Source organism: Apteryx mantelli, chromosome 11, assembly GCF_036417845.1.
Source record: "Apteryx mantelli isolate bAptMan1 chromosome 11, bAptMan1.hap1, whole genome shotgun sequence".
NCBI lineage: Eukaryota > Metazoa > Chordata > Aves > Apterygiformes > Apterygidae > Apteryx > Apteryx mantelli.
In genome coordinates this window covers 23642689-23666214 of record NC_089988.1, presented here as the reverse complement: position 1 = coordinate 23666214, position 23526 = coordinate 23642689, and positions in this window count along the sequence as shown.

Below are 23526 nucleotides of genomic sequence, written 5' to 3'. Positions count from 1 at the left end.
CTCACAACTGAAAACAACAACCAAGCACCTAGCACTGGCCTAGCAGGCACTGAGACACAAGTGACCTCACAACCACAAACAGCAGCCACGCACCTAGCACTGCCCTAGCAGGCACTGAGCCACCACTGACCTCACAATTGAAAACAGCAGCCAAACACCTAGCACTGGCCTAGCAGGCACTGAGCCACCACTGACCTCACAATTGAAAACAGGAGCCAAACACCTAGCACTGGCCTAGCAGGCACTGAGCCACCACTGACCTCACAACCACAAACAGCAGCCACGCACCTAGCACTGGCCTAGCAGGCACTGAGACACAGGTGACCTCACAACCACAAACAGCAGCCACCCACCTAGCACTGGCCTAGCAGGCACTGAGCCACCACTGACCTCACAACCACAAACAGCAGCCACGCACCTAGCTCTGGCCTAGCAGGCACTGAGCCACCACTGACCTCACAACCACAAACAGCAGCCACGCACCTAGCTCTGGCCTAGCAGGCACTGAGCCACCACTGACCTCACAATTGAAAACAGCAGCCAAACACCTAGCACTGGCCTAGCAGGCACTGAGCCACCACTGACCTCACAACCACAAACAGCAGCCACGCACCTAGCACTGGCCTAGCAGGCACTGAGCCACCACTGACCTCACAACCACCAACAGCAACCACGCACCCAGCAATGGCCTAGCAGGCACTGAGCCACCACTGACCTCACAATTGAAAACAGGAGCCAAACACCTAGCACTGGCCTAGCAGGCACTGAGCCACCACTGACCTCACAACTGAAAACAGGAGCCAAACACCTAGCACTGGCCTAGCAGGCACTGAGCCACCACTGACCTCACAACCACAAACAGCAGCCACGCACCTAGCACTGGCCTAGCAGGCACTGAGCCACCACTGACCTCACAACCACAAACAGCAGCCACGCACCTAGCACTGGCCTAGCAGGCACTGAGCCACCCCTGACCTCACAACCACAAACACCACCCACGCACCTAGCACTGGCCTAGCAGGCACTGAGACACAGGTGACCTCACAACCACAAACAGCAGCCACGCACCTAGCACTGGCCTAGCAGGCACTGAGCCACCACTGACCTCACAACCACAAACAGCAGCCACGCACCTAGCACTGGCCTAGCAGGCACTGAGACACAAGTGACCTCACAACCACCAACAGCAGCCACGCACCTAGCACTGGCCTAGCAGGCACTGAGCCACCACTGACCTCACAATTGAAAACAGCAGCCACGCACCTAGCACTGGCCTAGCAGGCACTGAGCCACCACTGACCTCACAACCACAAACAGCAGCCACGCACCTAGCACTGGCCTAGCAGGCACTGAGCCACCACTGACCTCACAACCACCAACAGCAGCCACGCACCTAGCACTGGCCTAGCAGGCACTGAGCCACCACTGACCTCACAGTTGAAAACAGCATCCACGCACCTAGCACTGGCCTAGCAGGCACTGAGCCACCACTGACCTCACAACCACAAACAGCAACCACGCACCTAGCACTGGCCTAGCAGGCAGTGAGACACCACTGACCTCACAGTTGAAAACAGCACCCACGCACCTAGCACTGGCCTAGCAGGCACTGAGCCACAAGTGACCTCACAATTGAAAACAGCAGCCACGCAACTAGCACTGGCCTAGCAGGCACTGAGACACAAGTGACCTCGCAATTGAAAACAGCAGCCACGCACCTAGCACTGGCCTAGCAGGCACTGAGCCACCACTGACCTCACAACCACAAACAGCACCCACGCACCTAGCACTGGCCTAGCAGGCACTGAGCCACAAGTGACCTCACAACTGAAAACAGCAGCCACGCACCTAGCACTGGCCTAGCAGGCACTGAGCCACCACTGACCTCACAACTGAAAACAGCAGCCACCCACCTAGCACTGGCCTAGCAGGCACTGAGCCACCACTGACCTCACAACCACAAACAGCACCCACGCACCTAGCACTGGCCTAGCAGGCACTGAGCCACCACTGACCTCACAACCACCAACAGAAACCACGCACCTAGCACTGGCCTAGCAGGCACTGAGCCACCACTGACCTCACAATTGAAAACAGCAGCCACGCACCTAGCACTGGCCTAGCAGGCACTGAGACAAAAGTGACCTCGCAATTGAAAAGAGCAGCCACGCACCTAGCACTGGCCTAGCAGGCACTGAGCCACCACTGACCTCACAACCACCAACAGCACCCACGCACCTAGCACTGGCCTAGCAGGCACTGAGCCACCACTGACCTCACAACCACAAACAGCAGCCACGCACCTAGCACTGGCCTAGCAGGCACTGAGCCACCACTGACCTCACAATTGAAAACAGCAGCCACGCACCTAGCACTGGCCTAGCAGGCACTGAGCCACCACTGACCTCACAATTGAAAACAGCAGCCACGCACCTAGCACTGGCCTAGCAGGCACTGAACCACCACTGACCTCACAACTGAAAACAGCAGCCACGCAACTAGCACTGGCCTAGCAGGCACTGAACCACCACTGACCTCACAACTGAAAACAGCAGCCACCCACCTAGCACTGGCCTAGCAGGCACTGAGCCACCACTGACCTCACAACCACCAACAGCAGCCACGCACCTAGCACTGGCCTAGCAGGCACTGAGCCACCACTGACCTCACAACCACAAACAGCAGCCACGCACCTAGCACTGGCCTAGCAGGCACTGAGCCACCAATGACCTCACAACCACAAACAGCAACCACGCACCTAGCACTGGCCTAGCAGGCACTGAGCCACCACTGACCTCACAACCACAAACAGCAGCCACGCACCTAGCACTGGCCTAGCAGGCACTGAGCCACCACTGACCTCACAACCACAAACAGCAGCCACGCACCTAGCACTGGCCTAGCAGGCACTGAGCCACCAATGACCTCACAATTGAAAACTGCAGCCACGCACCTAGCACTGGCCTAGCAGGCACTGAGCCACCACTGACCTCACAATTGAAAACAGCAGCCAAACACCTAGCACTGGCCTAGCAGGCACTGAGCCACCACTGACCTCACAACCACAAACAGCAGCCACCCACCTAGCACTGGCCTAGCAGGCACTGAGCCACCACTGACCTCACAACCACCAACAGCAACCACGCACCCAGCAATGGCCTAGCAGGCACTGAGCCACCACTGACCTCACAACCACAAACAGCAGCCACGCACCTAGCACTTGCCTAGCAGGCACTGAGCCACCACTGACCTCACAATTGAAAACAGCAGCCAAACACCTAGCACTGGCCTAGCAGGCACTGAGCCACCACTGACCTCACAACCACCAACAGCAGCCACGCACCTAGCACTGGCCTAGCAGGCACTGAGCCACCACTGACCTCACAAACACAAACAGCAGCCACGCACCTAGCACTGGCCTAGCAGGCACTGAGCCACCACTGACCTCACAACTGAAAACAGCAGCCACCCACCTAGCACTGGCCTAGCAGGCACTGAGACACAGGTGACCTCACAACCACAAACAGCACCCACGCACCTAGCACTGGCCTAGCAGGCACTGAGACACAAGTGACCTCACAACCACAAACAGCAGCCACGCACCTAGCACAGGCCTAGCAGGCACTGATCCACAAGTGACCTCACAATTGAAAACAGCAGCCACGCACCTAGCACTGGCCTAGCAGGCACTGAGCCACCACTGACCTCACAACCACAACCAGCAGCCACGCACCTAGCACTGGCCTAGCAGGCACTGAGCCACCACTGACCTCACAACCACAAACAGCACCCACGCACCTAGCACTGGCCTAGCAGGCACTGAGCCACCACTGACCTCACAACCACAAACAGCAACCACGCACCTAGCACTGGCCTAGCAGGCACTGAGACACCACTGACCTCACAACCACAAACAGCACCCACGCACCTAGCACTGGCCTAGCAGGCACAGAGGCACAAGTGACCTAAAACCACAAACAGCAGCCACGCACCTAGCACTGGCCTAGCAGGCACTGAGCCACCACTGACCTCACAACCACAAACAGCAACCACGCACCCAGCAATGGCCTAGCAGGCACTGAGCCACCACTGACCTCACAACCACCAACAGCAGCCACGCACCTAGCACTGGCCTAGCAGGCACTGAGCCACCACTGACCTCACAACCACAAACAGCAGCCACGCACCTAGCACTGGCCTAGCAGGCACTGAGCCACCACTGACCTCACAATTGAAAACAGCAGCCACGCACCTAGCACTGGCCTAGCAGGCACTGAGCCACCACTGACCTCACAATTGAAAACAGCAGCCACGCACCTAGCACTGGCCTAGCAGGCACTGAGCCACCAATGACCTCACAATTGAAAACAGCAGCCACGCACCTAGCACTGGCCTAGCAGGCACTGAGCCACCACTGACCTCACAACCACCAACAGCACCCACGCACCTAGTACTGGCCTAGCAGGCACTGAGCCACCACTGACCTCACAACCACAAACAGCAGCCACGCACCTAGCACTGGCCTAGCAGGCACTGAGCCACCACTGACCTCACAACCACAAACAGCAGCCACGCACCTAGCACTGGCCTAGCAGGCACTGAGCCACCACTGACCTCACAATTGAAAACAGCAGCCAAACACCTAGCACTGGCCTAGCAGGCACTGAGCCACCACTGACCTCACAACCACAAACAGCAGCCACGCACCTAGCACTGGCCTAGCAGGCACTGAGCCACCACTGACCTCACAACCACCAACAGCACCCACGCACCTAGCACTGGCCTAGCAGGCACTGAGCCACCACTGACCTCACAACCACAAACAGCAGCCACGCACCTAGCACTGGCCTAGCAGGCACTGAGCCACCAATGACCTCACAATTGAAAACTGCAGCCACGCACCTAGCACTGGCCTAGCAGGCACTGAGCCACCACTGACCTCACAACCACAAACAGCAGCCACGCACCTAGCACAGGCCTAGCAGGCACTGATCCACAAGTGACCTCACAATTGAAAACAGCAGCCACGCAACTAGCACTGGCCTAGCAGGCACTGAGACACAAGTGACCTCGCAATTGAAAACAGCAGCCACGCACCTAGCACTGGCCTAGCAGGCACTGAGACACCACTGACCTCACAACCACAAACAGCACCCACGCACCTAGCACTGGCCTAGCAGGCACTGAGCCACAAGTGACCTCACAATTGAAAACAGCAGCCACGCAACTAGCACTGGCCTAGCAGGCACTGAGCCACCACTGACCTCACAACCACAAACAGCAGCCACCCACCTAGCACTGGCCTAGCAGGCACTGAGCCACCACTGACCTCACAACCACAAACAGCAGCCACCCACCTAGCACTGGCCTAGCAGGCACTGAGCCACCACTGACCTCACAACCACAAACAGCACCCACGCACCTAGCACTGGCCTAGCAGGCACTGAGCCACCACTGACCTCACAACCACAAACAGCACCCACGCACCTAGCACTGGCCTAGCAGGCACTGAGCCACCACTGACCTCACAATTGAAAACAGCAGCCACGCACCTAGCACTGGCCTAGCAGGCAATGAGACAAAAGTGACCTCGCAATTGAAAAGAGCAGCCACGCACCTAGCACTGGCCTAGCAGGCACTGAGCCACCACTGACCTCACAACCACCAACAGCACCCACGCACCTAGCACTGGCCTAGCAGGCACTGAGCCACCACTGACCTCACAACCACAAACAGCAGCCACCCACCTAGCACTGGCCTAGCAGGCACTGAGCCACCACTGACCTCACAACCACAAACAGCAGCCACGCACCTAGCACTGGCCTAGCAGGCACTGAGCCACCACTGACCTCACAACTGAAAACAGCAGCCACCCACCTAGCACTGGCCTAGCAGGCACTGAGCCACCACTGACCTCACAACCACAAACAGCACCCACGCACCTAGCACTGGCCTAGCAGGCACTGAGCCACCACTGACCTCACAACCACAAACAGCAGCCACGCACCTAGCACTGGCCTAGCAGGCACTGAGCCACCACTGACCTCACAACCACAAACAGCAGCCACGCACCTAGCACTGGCCTAGCAGGCACTGAGCCACCACTGACCTCACAACCACAAACAGCAGCCACGCACCTAGCACTGGCCTAGCAGGCACTGAGCCACCACTGACCTCACAACCACCAACAGCAGCCACGCACCTAGCACTGGCCTAGCAGGCACTGAGCCACCACTGACCTCACAACCACAAACAGCAGCCACGCACCTAGCACTGGCCTAGCAGGCACTGAGCCACCACTGACCTCACAACCACAAACAGCAGCCACGCACCTAGCACTGGCCTAGCAGGCACTGAGCCACCACTGACCTCACAACCACAAACAGCAGCCACGCACCTAGCACTGGCCTAGCAGGCACTGAGCCACCACTGACCTCACAATTGAAAACAGCAGCCAAACACCTAGCACTGGCCTAGCAGGCACTGAGCCACCACTGACCTCACAACCACAAACAGCAGCCACCCACCTAGCACTGGCCTAGCAGGCACTGAGCCACCACTGACCTCACAACCACCAACAGCAACCACGCACCCAGCAATGGCCTAGCAGGCACTGAGCCACCACTGACCTCACAACCACAAACAGCAGCCACGCACCTAGCACTTGCCTAGCAGGCACTGAGCCACCACTGACCTCACAATTGAAAACAGCAGCCAAACACCTAGCACTGGCCTAGCAGGCACTGAGCCACCACTGACCTCACAACCACCAACAGCAGCCACGCACCTAGCACTGGCCTAGCAGGCACTGAGCCACCACTGACCTCACAACCACAAACAGCAGCCACGCACCTAGCACTGGCCTAGCAGGCACTGAGCCACCACTGACCTCACAACCACAAACAGCAGCCACACACCTAGCACTGGCCTAGCAGGCACTGAGACACAGGTGACCTCACAACCACAAACAGCACCCACGCACCTAGCACTGGCCTAGCAGGCACTGAGACACAAGTGACCTCACAACCACAAACAGCAGCCACGCACCTAGCACAGGCCTAGCAGGCACTGATCCACAAGTGACCTCACAATTGAAAACAGCAGCCACGCACCTAGCACTGGCCTAGCAGGCACTGAGCCACCACTGACCTCACAACCACAACCAGCAGCCACGCACCTAGCACTGGCCTAGCAGGCACTGAGCCACCACTGACCTCACAACCACAACCAGCAGCCACGCACCTAGCACTGGCCTAGCAGGCACTGAGCCACCAATGACCTCACAACCACAAACAGCAGCCACGCACCTAGCACTGGCCTAGCAGGCACTGAGCCACCACTGACCTCACAACCACAAACAGCACCCACGCACCTAGCACTGGCCTAGCAGGCACTGAGCCACCACTGACCTCACAACCACAAACAGCAGCCACGCACCTAGCACTGGCCTAGCAGGCACTGAGCCACCACTGACCTCACAACCACAAACAGCAGCCACGCACCTAGCACTGGCCTAGCAGGCACTGAGCCACCACTGACCTCACAACCACAAACAGCAGCCACGCACCTAGCACTGGCCTAGCAGGCAGTGAGACACCACTGACCTCACAGTTGAAAACAGCAGCCACGCACCTAGCACTGGCCTAGCAGGCACTGAGCCACCACTGACCTCACAGTTGAAAACAGCAGCCACGCACCTAGCACTGGCCTAGCAGGCACTGAGCCACCACTGACCTCACAACCACAAACAGCAACCACGCACCTCGCACTGGCCTAGCAGGCAGTGAGACACCACTGACCTCACAGTTGAAAACAGCAGCCACGCACCTAGCACTGGCCTAGCAGGCACTGAGCCACAAGTGACCTCACAACCACAAACAGCAGCCACACACCTAGCACTGGCCTAGCAGGCACTGAGCCACCAATGACCTCACAATTGAAAACTGCAGCCACGCACCTAGCACTGGCCTAGCAGGCACTGAGCCACCACTGACCTCACAACCACAAACACCACCCACGCACCTAGCACTGGCCTAGCAGGCACTGAGCCACCACTGACCTCACAATTGAAAACAGCAGCCAAACACCTAGCACTGGCCTAGCAGGCACTGAGCCACCACTGACCTCACAACCACAAACAGCAGCCACACACCTAGCACTGGCCTAGCAGGCACTGAGCCACCACTGACCTCACAACCACCAAGAGCAACCACGCACCCAGCAATGGCCTAGCAGGCACTGAGCCACCACTGACCTCACAACCACAAACAGCAGCCACGCACCTAGCACTGGCCTAGCAGGCACTGAGCCACCACTGACCTCACAACCACAAACAGCAGCCACGCACCTAGCACTGGCCTAGCAGGCACTGAGCCACCACTGACCTCACAACCACAAACAGCAGCCACGCACCTAGCACTGGCCTAGCAGGCACTGAGCCACCAATGACCTCACAATTGAAAACTGCAGCCACGCACCTAGCACTGGCCTAGCAGGCACTGAGCCACCACTGACCTCACAACCACAAACAGCAGCCACGCACCTAGCACTGGCCTAGCAGGCACTGAGCCACCACTGACCTCACAATTGAAAACAGCAGCCAAACACCTAGCACTGGCCTAGCAGGCACTGAGCCACCACTGACCTCACAACCACAAACAGCACCCACGCACCTAGCACTGGCCTAGCAGGCACTGAGCCACCACTGACCTCACAACCACAAACAGCAGCCACGCACCTAGCACTGGCCTAGCAGGCACTGAGCCACAAGTGACCTCACAATTGAAAACAGCAGCCACGCAACTAGCACTGGCCTAGCAGGCACTGAGACACAAGTGACCTCGCAATTGAAAACAGCAGCCACGCACCTAGCACTGGCCTAGCAGGCACTGAGCCACCACTGACCTCACAACCACAAACAGCAGCCACGCACCTAGCACTGGCCTAGCAGGCACTGAGCCACCACTGACCTCACAACCACAAACAGCAACCACACACCTCGCACTGGCCTAGCAGGCAGTGAGACACCACTGACCTCACAGTTGAAAACAGCAGCCACGCACCTAGCACTGGCCTAGCAGGCACTGAGCCACAAGTGACCTCACAACCACAAACAGCAGCCACACACCTAGCACTGGCCTAGCAGGCACTGAGCCACCAATGACCTCACAATTGAAAACTGCAGCCACGCACCTAGCACTGGCCTAGCAGGCACTGAGCCACCACTGACCTCACAACCACAAACACCACCCACGCACCTAGCACTGGCCTAGCAGGCACTGAGCAACCACTGACCTCACAATTGAAAACAGCAGCCAAACACCTAGCACTGGCCTAGCAGGCACTGAGCCACCACTGACCTCACAACCACAAACAGCAGCCACACACCTAGCACTGGCCTAGCAGGCACTGAGCCACCACTGACCTCACAACCACCAAGAGCAACCACGCACCCAGCAATGGCCTAGCAGGCACTGAGCCACCACTGACCTCACAACCACAAACAGCAGCCACCCACCTAGCACTGGCCTAGCAGGCACTGAGCCACCACTGACCTCACAACCACCAACAGCAGCCACGCACCTAGCACTGGCCTAGCAGGCACTGAGCCACCACTGACCTCACAACCACAAACAGCAGCCACGCACCTAGCACTGGCCTAGCAGGCACTGAGCCACCAATGACCTCACAATTGAAAACTGCAGCCACGCACCTAGCACTGGCCTAGCAGGCACTTGAGCCACCACTGACCTCACAACCACAAACAGCACCCACGCACCTAGCACTGGCCTAGCAGGCACTGAGCCACCACTGACCTCACAACCACAAACAGCAGCCACGCACCTAGCACTGGCCTAGCAGGCACTGAGCCACCACTGACCTCACAACCACAAACAGCAGCCACGCACCTAGCACTGGCCTAGCAGGCACTGAGCCACAAGTGACCTCACAATTGAAAACAGCAGCCACGCAACTAGCACTGGCCTAGCAGGCACTGAGACACAAGTGACCTCGCAATTCAAAACAGCAGCCACGCACCTAGCACTGGCCTAGCAGGCACTGAGCCACCACTGACCTCACAACCACAAACAGCAGCCACGCACCTAGCACTGGCCTAGCAGGCACTGAGCCACCACTGACCTCACAACCACCAACAGCAACCACGCACCCAGCAACGGCCTAGCAGGCACTGAGCCACCACTGACCTCACAACCACAAACAGCAGCCACGCACCTAGCACTGGCCTAGCAGGCACTGAGCCACCACTGACCTCACAACCACAAACAGCAGCCACGCACCTAGCACTGGCCTAGCAGGCACTGAGCCACAAGTGACCTCACAATTGAAAACAGCAGCCACGCACCTAGCACTGGCCTAGCAGGCACTGAACCACCACTGACCTCACAACTGAAAACAGCAGCCACCCACGTAGCACTGGCCTAGCAGGCACTGAGCCACCACTGACCTCACAACTGAAAACAGCAGCCACGCACCTAGCACTGGCCTAGCAGGCACAAAACCACCACTGACCTCACAACTGAAAACAGCAGCCACGCACCTAGCACTGGCCTAGCAGGCACTGAGCCACCACTGACCTCACAACCACCAACAGCAGCCACGCACCTAGCACTGGCCTAGTAGGCACTGAGCCACCACTGACCTCACAACCACAAACAGCAGCCACCCACCTAGCACTGGCCTAGCAGGCACTGAGCCACCACTGACCTCACAATTGAAAACTGCAGCCACGCACCTAGCACTGGCCTAGCAGGCACTGAGCCACCACTGACCTCACAACCACCAACAGCACCCACGCACCTAGCACTGGCCTAGCAGGCACTGAGCCACCACTGACCTCACAACCACAAACAGCAGCCACGCACCTAGCACTGGCCTAGCAGGCACTGAGACACCACTGACCTCACAACCACAAACAGCAGCCACGCACCTAGCACTGGCCTAGCAGGCACTGAGACACAAGTGACCTCACAATTGAAAACAGCAGCCACGCACCTAGCACTGGCCTAGCAGGCACTGAACCACCACTGACCTCACAACTGAAAACAGCAGCCACCCACGTAGCACTGGCCTAGCAGGCACTGAGCCACCACTGACCTCACAACTGAAAACAGCAGCCACGCACCTAGCACTGGCCTAGCAGGCACTGAACCACCACTGACCTCACAACTGAAAACAGCAGCCACGCACCTAGCACTGGCCTAGCAGGCACTGAGCCACCACTGACCTCACAACCACAAACAGCAGCCACGCACCTAGCACTGGCCTAGCAGGCACTGAGCCACCACTGACCTCACAACCACAAACAGCAGCCATGCACCGAGCACTGGCCTAGCAGGCACTGAGACACCACTGACCTCACAACCACAACCAGCAGCCACGCACCTAGCACTGGCCTAGCAGGCACTGAGCCACCACTGACCTCACAACCACAAACAGCAGCCACGCACCTAGCACTGGCCTAGCAGGCACTGAGCCACAAGTGACCTCAAAATTGAAAACAGCAGCCACGCACCTAGCACTGGCCTAGCAGGCACTGAGCCACCACTGACCTCACAACCACAAACAGCAGCCACGCACCTAGCACTGGCCTAGCAGGCACTGAGCCACCACTGACCTCACAACCACAAACAGCAGCCACGCACCTAGCACTGGCCTAGCAGGCACTGAGACACAGGTGACCTCACAATTGAAAACAGCAGCCACGCACCTAGCACTGGCCTAGCAGGCACTGAGACAAAAGTGACCTCGCAATTGAAAAGAGCAGCCACGCACCTAGCACTGGCCTAGCAGGCACTGAGCCACCACTGACCTCACAACCACCAACAGCACCCACGCACCTAGCACTGGCCTAGCAGGCACTGAGCCACCACTGACCTCACAACCACAAACAGCAGCCACGCACCTAGCACTGGCCTAGCAGGCACTGAGCCACAAGTGACCTCACAATTGAAAACAGCAGCCACGCAACTAGCACTGGCCTAGCAGGCACTGAGACACAAGTGACCTCGCAATTGAAAACAGCAGCCACGCACCTAGCACTGGCCTAGCAGGCACTGAGCCACCACTGACCTCACAACCACAAACAGCACCCACGCACCTAGCACTGGCCTAGCAGGCACTGAGCCACCACTGACCTCACAATTGAAAACAGCAGCCACGCAACTAGCACTGGCCTAGCAGGCACTGAGCCACCACTGACCTCACAACCACAAACAGCACCCACGCACCTAGCACTGGCCTAGCAGGCACTGAGCCACCACTGACCTCACAACCACCAACAGCAGCCACGCACCTAGCACTGGCCTAGTAGGCACTGAGCCACCACTGACCTCACAACCACAAACAGCAGCCACCCACCTAGCACTGGCCTAGCAGGCACTGAGCCACCACTGACCTCACAATTGAAAACAGCAGCCAAACACCTAGCACTGGCCTAGCAGGCACTGAGCCACCACTGACCTCACAACCACAAACAGCAGCCACGCACCTAGCACTGGCCTAGCAGGCACTGAGCCACCACTGACCTCACAACCACAAACAGCACCCACGCACCTAGCACTGGCCTAGCAGGCACTGAGCCACAAGTGACCTCACAATTGAAAACAGCAGCCACGCACCTAGCACTGGCCTAGCAGGCACTGAGCCACCACTGACCTCACAACCACAAACAGCAGCCACGCACCTAGCACTGGCCTAGCAGGCACTGAGACACCACTGACCTCACAACCACAAACAGCAGCCACACACCTAGCACTGGCCTAGCAGGCACTGAGCCACCACTGACCTCACAACCACAAACAGCAGCCACGCACCTAGCACTGGCCTAGCAGGCACTGAGACACAGGTGACCTCACAATTGAAAACAGCAGCCACGCACCTAGCACTGGCCTAGCAGGCACTGAGCCACCACTGACCTCACAACCACCAACAGCACCCACGCACCTAGCACTGGCCTAGCAGGCACTGAGCCACCACTGACCTCACAACCACAAACAGCAGCCACGCAACTAGCACTGGCCTAGCAGGCACTGAGCCACCACTGACCTCACAATTGAAAACAGCAGCCACGCACCTAGCACTGGCCTAGCAGGCACTGAACCACCACTGACCTCACAACTGAAAACAGCAGCCACCCACGTAGCACTGGCCTAGCAGGCACTGAGCCACCACTGACCTCACAACTGAAAACAGCAGCCACGCACCTAGCACTGGCCTAGTAGGCACTGAGCCACCACTGACCTCACAACCACAAACAGCAGCCACCCACCTAGCACTGGCCTAGCAGGCACTGAGCCACCACTGACCTCACAATTGAAAACTGCAGCCACGCACCTAGCACTGGCCTAGCAGGCACTGAGCCACCACTGACCTCACAACCACAAACAGCAGCCACGCACCTAGCACTGGCCTAGCAGGCACTGAGCCACCACTGACCTCACAACCACAAACAGCAGCCACGCACCTAGCACTGGCCTAGCAGGCACTGAGCCACCACTGACCTCACAACCACAAACAGCAGCCATGCACCGAGCACTGGCCTAGCAGGCACTGAGACACCACTGACCTCACAACCACAACCAGCAGCCACGCACCTAGCACTGGCCTAGCAGGCACTGAGCCACCACTGACCTCACAACCACAAACAGCAGCCACGCACCTAGCACTGGCCTAGCAGGCACTGAGCCACAAGTGACCTCACAATTGAAAACAGCAGCCACGCAACTAGCACTGGCCTAGCAGGCACTGAGACACAAGTGACCTCGCAATTGAAAACAGCAGCCACGCACCTAGCACTGGCCTAGCAGGCACTGAGCCACCACTGACCTCACAACCACAAACAGCAGCCACGCACCTAGCACTGGCCTAGCAGGCACTGAGCCACAAGTGACCTCACAATTGAAAACAGCAGCCACGCAACTAGCACTGGCCTAGCAGGCACTGAGCCACCACTGACCTCACAACCACAAACAGCACCCACGCACCTAGCACTGGCCTAGCAGGCACTGAGCCACCACTGACCTCACAACCACCAACAGCAGCCACGCACCTAGCACTGGCCTAGTAGGCACTGAGCCACCACTGACCTCACAACCACAAACAGCAGCCACCCACCTAGCACTGGCCTAGCAGGCACTGAGCCACCACTGACCTCACAATTGAAAACTGCAGCCACGCACCTAGCACTGGCCTAGCAGGCACTGAGCCACCACTGACCTCACAACCACAAACAGCAGCCACGCACCTAGCACTGGCCTAGCAGGCACTGAGCCACCACTGACCTCACAATTGAAAACAGCAGCCAAACACCTAGCACTGGCCTAGCAGGCACTGAGCCACCACTGACCTCACAACCACAAACAGCAGCCACGCACCTAGCACTGGCCTAGCAGGCACTGAGCCACCACTGACCTCACAACCACAAACAGCACCCACGCACCTAGCACTGGCCTAGCAGGCACTGAGCCACAAGTGACCTCACAATTGAAAACAGCAGCCACGCACCTAGCACTGGCCTAGCAGGCACTGAGCCACCACTGACCTCACAACCACCAACAGCAGCCACGCACCTAGCACTGGCCTAGTAGGCACTGAGCCACCACTGACCTCACAACCACAAACAGCAGCCACCCACCTAGCACTGGCCTAGCAGGCACTGAGCCACCACTGACCTCACAATTGAAAACTGCAGCCACGCACCTAGCACTGGCCTAGCAGGCACTGAGCCACCACTGACCTCACAACCACAAACAGCAGCCACGCACCTAGCACTGGCCTAGCAGGCACTGAGCCACCACTGACCTCACAATTGAAAACAGCAGCCACGCACCTAGCACTGGCCTAGCAGGCACTGAGCCACCACTGACCTCACAATTGAAAACAGCACCCACGCACCTAGCACTGGCCTAGCAGGCACTGAGCCACCACTGACCTCACAGCCACAAACAGCACCCACGCACCTAGCACTGGCCTAGCAGGCACTGAGACACAGGTGACCTCACAACCACAAACAGCATCCACGCACCTAGCACTGGCCTAGCAGGCACTGAGCCACCACTGACCTCACAATTGAAAACAGCAGCCACGCACCTAGCACTGGCCTAGCAGGCACTGAGCCACCACGGACCTCACAGCCACAAACAGCAGCCACGCACCTAGCACTGGCCTAGCAGGCACTGAGCCACCACTGACCTCACAACCACAAACAGCAGCCACGCACCTAGCACTGGCCTAGCAGGCACTGAGCCACCACTGACCTCACAACCACCAACAGCACCCACGCACCTAGCACTGGCCTAGCAGGCACTGAGCCACCACTGACCTCACAACCACAAACAGCACCCACGCACCTAGCACTGGCCTAGCAGGCACTGAGACACCACTGACCTCAAATTGAAAACAGCAGCCACGCACCTAGCACTGGCCTAGCAGGCACTGAGCCACAAGTGACCTCACAATTGAAAACAGCAGCCACGCACCTAGCACTGGCCTAGCAGGCACTGAACCACCACTGACCTCACAACTGAAAACAGCAGCCACCCACGTAGCACTGGCCTAGCAGGCACTGAGCCACCACTGACCTCACAACTGAAAACAGCAGCCACGCACCTAGCACTGGCCTAGCAGGCACTGAGCCACCACTGACCTCACAACCACAAACAGCAGCCACGCACCTAGCACTGGCCTAGCAGGCACTGAGCCACCACTGACCTCACAACCACAAACAGCAGCCATGCACCGAGCACTGGCCTAGCAGGCACTGAGACACCACTGACCTCACAACCACAACCAGCAGCCACGCACCTAGCACTGGCCTAGCAGGCACTGAGCCACCACTGACCTCACAACCACAAACAGCAGCCATGCACCTAGCACTGGCCTAGCAGGCACTGAGCCACCACTGACCTCACAACCACAAACAGCAGCCACGCACCTAGCACTGGCCTAGCAGGCACTGAGCCACCACTGACCTCACAACCACAAACAGCAGCCACGCACCTAGCACTGGCCTAGCAGGCACTGAGACACCGCTGACCTCACAATTGAAAACAGCAGCCACGCACCTAGCACTGGCCTAGCAGGCACTGAGACAAAAGTGACCTCGCAATTGAAAAGAGCAGCCACGCACCTAGCACTGGCCTAGCAGGCACTGAGCCACCACTGACCTCACAACCACCAACAGCACCCACGCACCTAGCACTGGCCTAGCAGGCACTGAGACACAGGTGACCTCACAATTGAAAACAGCAGCCACACACCTAGCACTGGCCTAGCAGGCACTGAGCCACCACTGACGTCACAACCACAAACAGCAGCCACGCACCTAGCACTGGCCTAGCAGGCACTGAGACACCACTGACCTCACAACCACAAACACCACCCACGCACCTAGCACTGGCCTAGCAGGCACTGAGCCACCACTGACCTCACAACTGAAAACAGCAACCACGCACCTAGCACTGGCCTAGCAGGCACAGAGACACAAGTGACCTCACAACCACAAACACAACCACGCACCTAGCACTGGCCTAGCAGGCACTGAGCCACCACTGACCTCACAACCACAAACAGCACAAACGCACCTAGCACTGGCCTAGCAGGCACTGAGACACAGGTGACCTCACAATTGAAAACAGCAGCCACGCACCTAGCACTGGCCTAGCAGGCACTGAGACAAAAGTGACCTCGCAATTGAAAAGAGCAGCCACGCACCTAGCACTGGCCTAGCAGGCACTGAGCCACCACTGACCTCACAACCACCAACAGCACCCACGCACCTAGCACTGGCCTAGCAGGCACTGAGCCACCACTGACCTCACAACCACAAACAGCAGCCACGCACCTAGCACTGGCCTAGCAGGCACTGAGACACCACTGACCTCACAATTGAAAACAGCAGCCACGCACCTAGCACTGGCCTAGCAGGCACTGAGCCACCACTGACCTCACAATTGAAAACAGCAGCCACGCACCTAGCACTGGCCTAGCAGGCACTGAACCACCACTGACCTCACAACTGAAAACAGCAGCCACCCACCTAGCACTGGCCTAGCAGGCATGGAGCCACCACTGACCTCACAACCACAAACAGCAGCCACGCACCTAGCACTGGCCTAGCAGGCACTGAGCCACCACTGACCTCACAACTGAAAACAGCAGCCACGCACCTAGCACTGGCCTAGCAGGCACTGATCCACCACTGACCTCACAACCACAAACAGCAGCCACCCACCTAGCACTGGCCTAGCAGGCACTGAGCCACCACTGACCTCACAACCACAAACAGCAGCCACGCACCTAGCACTGGCCTAGTAGGCACTGAGCCACCACTGACCTCACAACCACAAACAGCAGCCACCCACCTAGCACTGGCCTAGCAGGCACTGAGCCACCACTGACCTCACAATTGAAAACTGCAGCCACGCACCTAGCACTGGCCTAGCAGGCACTGAGCCACCACTGACCTCACAACCACAAACAGCAGCCACGCACCTAGCACTGGCCTAGCAGGCACTGAGCCACCACTGACCTCACAATTGAAAACAGCAGCCAAACACCTAGCACTGGCCTAGCAGGCACTGAGCCACCACTGACCTCACAACCACAAACAGCAGCCACGCACCTAGCACTGGCCTAGCAGGCACTGAGCCACCACTGACCTCACAACCACAAACAGCACCCACGCACCTAGCACTGGCCTAGCAGGCACTGAGCCACCACTGACCTCACAACCACCAACAGCAACCACGCACCCAGCAATGGCCTAGCAGGCACTGAGCCACCACTGACCTCACAACTGAAAACAGCAGCCACCCACCTAGCACTGGCCTAGCAGGCACTGAGCCACCACTGACCTCACAACCACAAACAGCAGCCAAGCACCTAGCACTGGCCTAGCAGGCACTGAGCCACCACTGACCTCACAACCACAAACAGCAGCCACGCACCTAGCACTGGCCTAGCAGGCACTGAGACACAGGTGACCTCACAATTGAAAACAGCAGCCACGCACCTAGCACTGGCCTAGCAGGCACTGAGACAAAAGTGACCTCGCAATTGAAAAGAGAAGCCACGCACCTAGCACTGGCCTAGCAGGCACTGAGCCACCACTGACCTCACAACCACCAACAGCACCCACGCACCTAGCACTGGCCTAGCAGGCACTGAGCCACCACTGACCTCACAACCACAAACAGCAGCCACGCACCTAGCACTGGCCTAGCAGGCACTGAGCCACCACTGACCTCACAGTTGAAAACAGCAGCCACGCACCTAGCACTGGCCTAGCAGGCACTGAGCCACCACTGACCTCACAATTGAAAACAGCAGCCACGCACCTAGCACTGGCCTAGCAGGCACTGAACCACCACTGACCTCACAACTGAAAACAGCAGCCACGCACCTACCACTGGCCTAGCAGGCACTGAGCCACCACTGACCTCACAATTGAAAACAGCAGCCACGCACCTAGCACTGGCCTAGCAGGCACTGAGCCACCACTGACCTCACAGCCACAAACAGCACCCACGCACCTAGCACTGGCCTAGCAGGCACTGAGACACAGGTGACCTCACAACCACAAACAGCATCCACGCACCTAGCACTGGCCTAGCAGGCACTGAGCCACCACTGACCTCACAATTGAAAACAGCAGCCACGCACCTAGCACTGGCCTAGCAGGCACTGAGCCACCACTGACCTCACAATTGAAAACAGCAGCCACGCACCTAGCACTGGCCTAGCAGGCACTGAGCCACCACTGACCTCACAGCCACAAACAGCAGCCACGCACCTAGCACTGGCCTAGCAGGCACTGAGCCACCACTGACCTCACAACCACAAACAGCAGCCACGCACCTAGCACTGGCCTAGCAGGCACTGAGCCACCACTGACCTCACAACCACCAACAGCAGCCACGCACCTAGCACTGGCCTAGCAGGCACTGAGCCACCACTGACCTCACAACCACCAACAGCACCCACGCACCTAGCACTGGCCTAGCAGGCACTGAGACACCACTGACCTCACAATTGAAAACAGCAGCCACGCACCTAGCACTGGCCTAGCAGGCACTGAGCCACCACTGACCTCACAATTGAAAACAGCAGCCACGCACCTAGCACTGGCCTAGCAGGCACTGAACCACCACTGACCTCACAACTGAAAACAGCAGCCACCCACGTAGCACTGGCCTAGCAGGCACTGAACCACCACTGACCTCACAACTGAAAACAGCAGCCACCCACCTAGCACTGGCCTAGCAGGCACTGAGCCACCACTGACCTCACAACTGAAAATAGCAGCCACGCACCTAGCACTGGCCTAGCAGGCACTGAGCCACCACTGACCTCACAACCACAAACAGCAGCCACGCACCTAGCACTGGCCTAGTAGGCACTGAGCCACCACTGACCTCACAACCACAAACAGCAGCCACCCACCTAGCACTGGCCTAGCAGGCACTGAGCCACCACTGACCTCACAATTGAAAACTGCAGCCACGCACCTAGCACTGGCCTAGCAGGCACTGAGCCACCACTGACCTCACAACCACAAAGAGCAGCCACGCACCTAGCACTGGCCTAGCAGGCACTGAGCCACCACTGACCTCACAACCACAAACAGCAGCCATGCACCGAGCACTGGCCTAGCAGGCACTGAGACACCACTGACCTCACAACCACAACCAGCAGCCACGCACCTAGCACTGGCCTAGCAGGCACTGAGCCACCACTGACCTCACAGCCACAAACAGCAGCCACGCACCTAGCACTGGCCTAGCAGGCACTGAGCCACCACTGACCTCACAACCACAAACAGCAGCCACGCACCTAGCACTGGCCTAGCAGGCACTGAGCCACCACTGACCTCACAACCACAAACAGCAGCCACGCACCTAGCACTGGCCTAGCAGGCACTGAGACACAGGTGACCTCACAATTGAAAACAGCAGCCACGCACCTAGCACTGGCCTAGCAGGCACTGAGACAAAAGTGACCTCGCAATTGAAAAGAGCAGCCACGCACCTAGCACTGGCCTAGCAGGCACTGAGCCACCACTGACCTCACAACCACCAACAGCACCCACGCACCTAGCACTGGCCTAGCAGGCACTGAGACACAGGTGACCTCACAATTGAAAACAGCAGCCACGCACCTAGCACTGGCCTAGCAGGCACTGAGACACAAGTGACCTCACAACCACAAACACCACCCACGCACCTAGCACTGGCCTAGCAGGCACTGAGACACCACTGACCTCACAACCACAAACACCACCCACGCACCTAGCACTGGCCTAGCAGGCACTGAGCCACCACTGACCTCACAACTGAAAACAGCAACCACGCACCTAGCACTGGCCTAGCAGGCACAGAGACACAAGTGACCTCACAACCACAAACACAACCACGCACCTAGCACTGGCCTAGCAGGCACTGAGCCACCACTGACCTCACAACCACAAACAGCAGCCACGCACCTAGCACTGGCCTAGCAGGCACTGAGACACAGGTGACCTCACAATTGAAAACAGCAGCCACGCACCTAGCACTGGCCTAGCAGGCACTGAGACAAAAGTGACCTCGCAATTGAAAAGAGCAGCCACGCACCTAGCACTGGCCTAGCAGGCACTGAGCCACCACTGACCTCACAACCACAAACAGCAGCCACGCACCTAGCACTGGCCTAGCAGGCACTGAGACACCACTGACCTCACAATTGAAAACAGCAGCCACGCACCTAGCACTGGCCTAGCAGGCACTGAGCCACCACTGACCTCGCAATTGAAAACAGCAGCCACGCACCTAGCACTGGCCTAGCAGGCACTGAACCACCACTGACCTCACAACTGAAAACAGCAGCCACCCACCTAGCACTGGCCTAGCAGGCACTGAGCCACCACTGACCTCACAACCACAAACAGCAGCCACGCACCTAGCACTGGCCTAGCAGGCACTGAGCCACCACTGACCTCACAACTGAAAACAGCAGCCACGCACCTAGCACTGGCCTAGCAGGCACTGAGCCACCACTGACCTCACAACCACAAACAGCAGCCACGCACCTAGCACTGGCCTAGCAGGCACTGAGCCACCACTGACCTCACAACCACAAAGAGCAGCCACGCACCTAGCACTGGCCTAGTAGGCACTGAGCCACCACTGACCTCACAACCACAAACAGCAGCCACGCACCTAGCACTGGCCTAGCAGGCACTGAGCCACCACTGACCTCACAATTGAAAACTGCAGCCACGCACCTAGCACTGGCCTAGCAGGCACTGAGCCACCACTGACCTCACAACCACAAACAGCAGCCACGCACCTAGCACTGGCCTAGCAGGCACTGAGCCACCACTGACCTCACAATTGAAAACAGCAGCCAAACACCTAGCACTGGCCTAGCAGGCACTGAGCCACCACTGACCTCACAACCACAAACAGCAGCCACGCACCTAGCACTGGCCTAGCAGGCACTGAGCCACCACTGACCTCACAACCACAAACAGCACCCACGCACCTAGCACTGGCCTAGCAGGCACTGAGCCACCACTGACCTCACAACCACCAACAGCAACCACGCACCCAGCAATGGCCTAGCAGGCACTGAGCCACCACTGACCTCACAACTGAAAACAGCAGCCACCCACCTAGCACTGGCCTAGCAGGCACTGAGCCACCACTGACCTCACAACCACAAACAGCACCCACGCACCTAGCACTGGCCTAGCAGGCACTGAGCCACCACTGACCTCACAACCACAAACAGCAGCCACGCACCTAGCACTGGCCTAGCAGGCACTGAGACACAGGTGACCTCACAATTGAAAACAGCAGCCACGCACCTAGCACTGGCCTAGCAGGCACTGAGACAAAAGTGACCTCGCAATTGAAAAGAGCAGCCACGCACCTAGCACTGGCCTAGCAGGCACTGAGCCACCACTGACCTCACAACCACCAACAGCACCCACGCACCTAGCACTGGCCTAGCAGGCACTGAGCCACCACTGACCTCACAACCACAAACAGCAGCCACGCACCTAGCACTGGCCTAGCAGGCACTGAGCCACCACTGACCTCACAGTTGAAAACAGCAGCCACGCACCTAGCACTGGCCTAGCAGGCACTGAGCCACCGCTGACCTCACAATTGAAAACAGCAGCCACGCACCTAGCACTGGCCTAGCAGGCACTGAACCACCACTGACCTCACAACTGAAAACAGCAGCCACGCACCTAGCACTGGCCTAGCAGGCACTGAGCCACCACTGACCTCACAATTGAAAACAGCAGCCACGCACCTAGCACTGGCCTAGCAGGCACTGAGCCACCACTGACCTCACAGCCACAAACAGCACCCACGCACCTAGCACTGGCCTAGCAGGCACTGAGACACAGGTGACCTCACAACCACAAACAGCATCCACGCACCTAGCACTGGCCTAGCAGGCACTGAGCCACCACTGACCTCACAATTGAAAACAGCAGCCACGCACCTAGCACTGGCCTAGCAGGCACTGAGCCACCACTGACCTCACAATTGAAAACAGCAGCCACGCACCTAGCACTGGCCTAGCAGGCACTGAGCCACCACTGACCTCACAGCCACAAACAGCAGCCACGCACCTAGCACTGGCCTAGCAGGCACTGAGCCACCACTGACCTCACAACCACAAACAGCAGCCACGCACCTAGCACTGGCCTAGCAGGCACTGAGCCACCACTGACCTCACAACCACCAACAGCACCCACGCACCTAGCACTGGCCTAGCAGGCACTGAGCCACCACTGACCTCACAACCACCAACAGCACCCACGCACCTAGCACTGGCCTAGCAGGCACTGAGACACCACTGACCTCACAATTGAAAACAGCAGCCACGCACCTAGCACTGGCCTAGCAGGCACTGAGCCACAAGTGACCTCACAATTGAAAACAGCAGCCACGCACCTAGCACTGGCCTAGCAGGCACTGAACCACCACTGACCTCACAACTGAAAACAGCAGCCACCCACGTAGCACTGGCCTAGCAGGCACTGAACCACCACTGACCTCACAACTGAAAACAGCAGCCACCCACCTAGCACTGGCCTAGCAGGCACTGAGCCACCACTGACCTCACAACTGAAAACAGCAGCCACGCACCTAGCACTGGCCTAGCAGGCACTGAGCCACCACTGACCTCACAACTGAAAACAGCAGCCACGCACCTAGCACTGGCCTAGCAGGCACTGAGCCACCACTGACCTCACAACCACAAACAGCAGCCACGCACCTAGCACTGGCCTAGCAGGCACTGAGCCACCACTGACCTCACAACCACAAACAGCAGCCACGCACCTAGCACTGGCCTAGTAGGCACTGAGCCACCACTGACCTCACAACCACAAACAGCAGCCACCCACCTAGCACTGGCCTAGCAGGCACTGAGCCACCACTGACCTCACAATTGAAAACTGCAGCCACGCACCTAGCACTGGCCTAGCAGGCACTGAGCCACCACTGA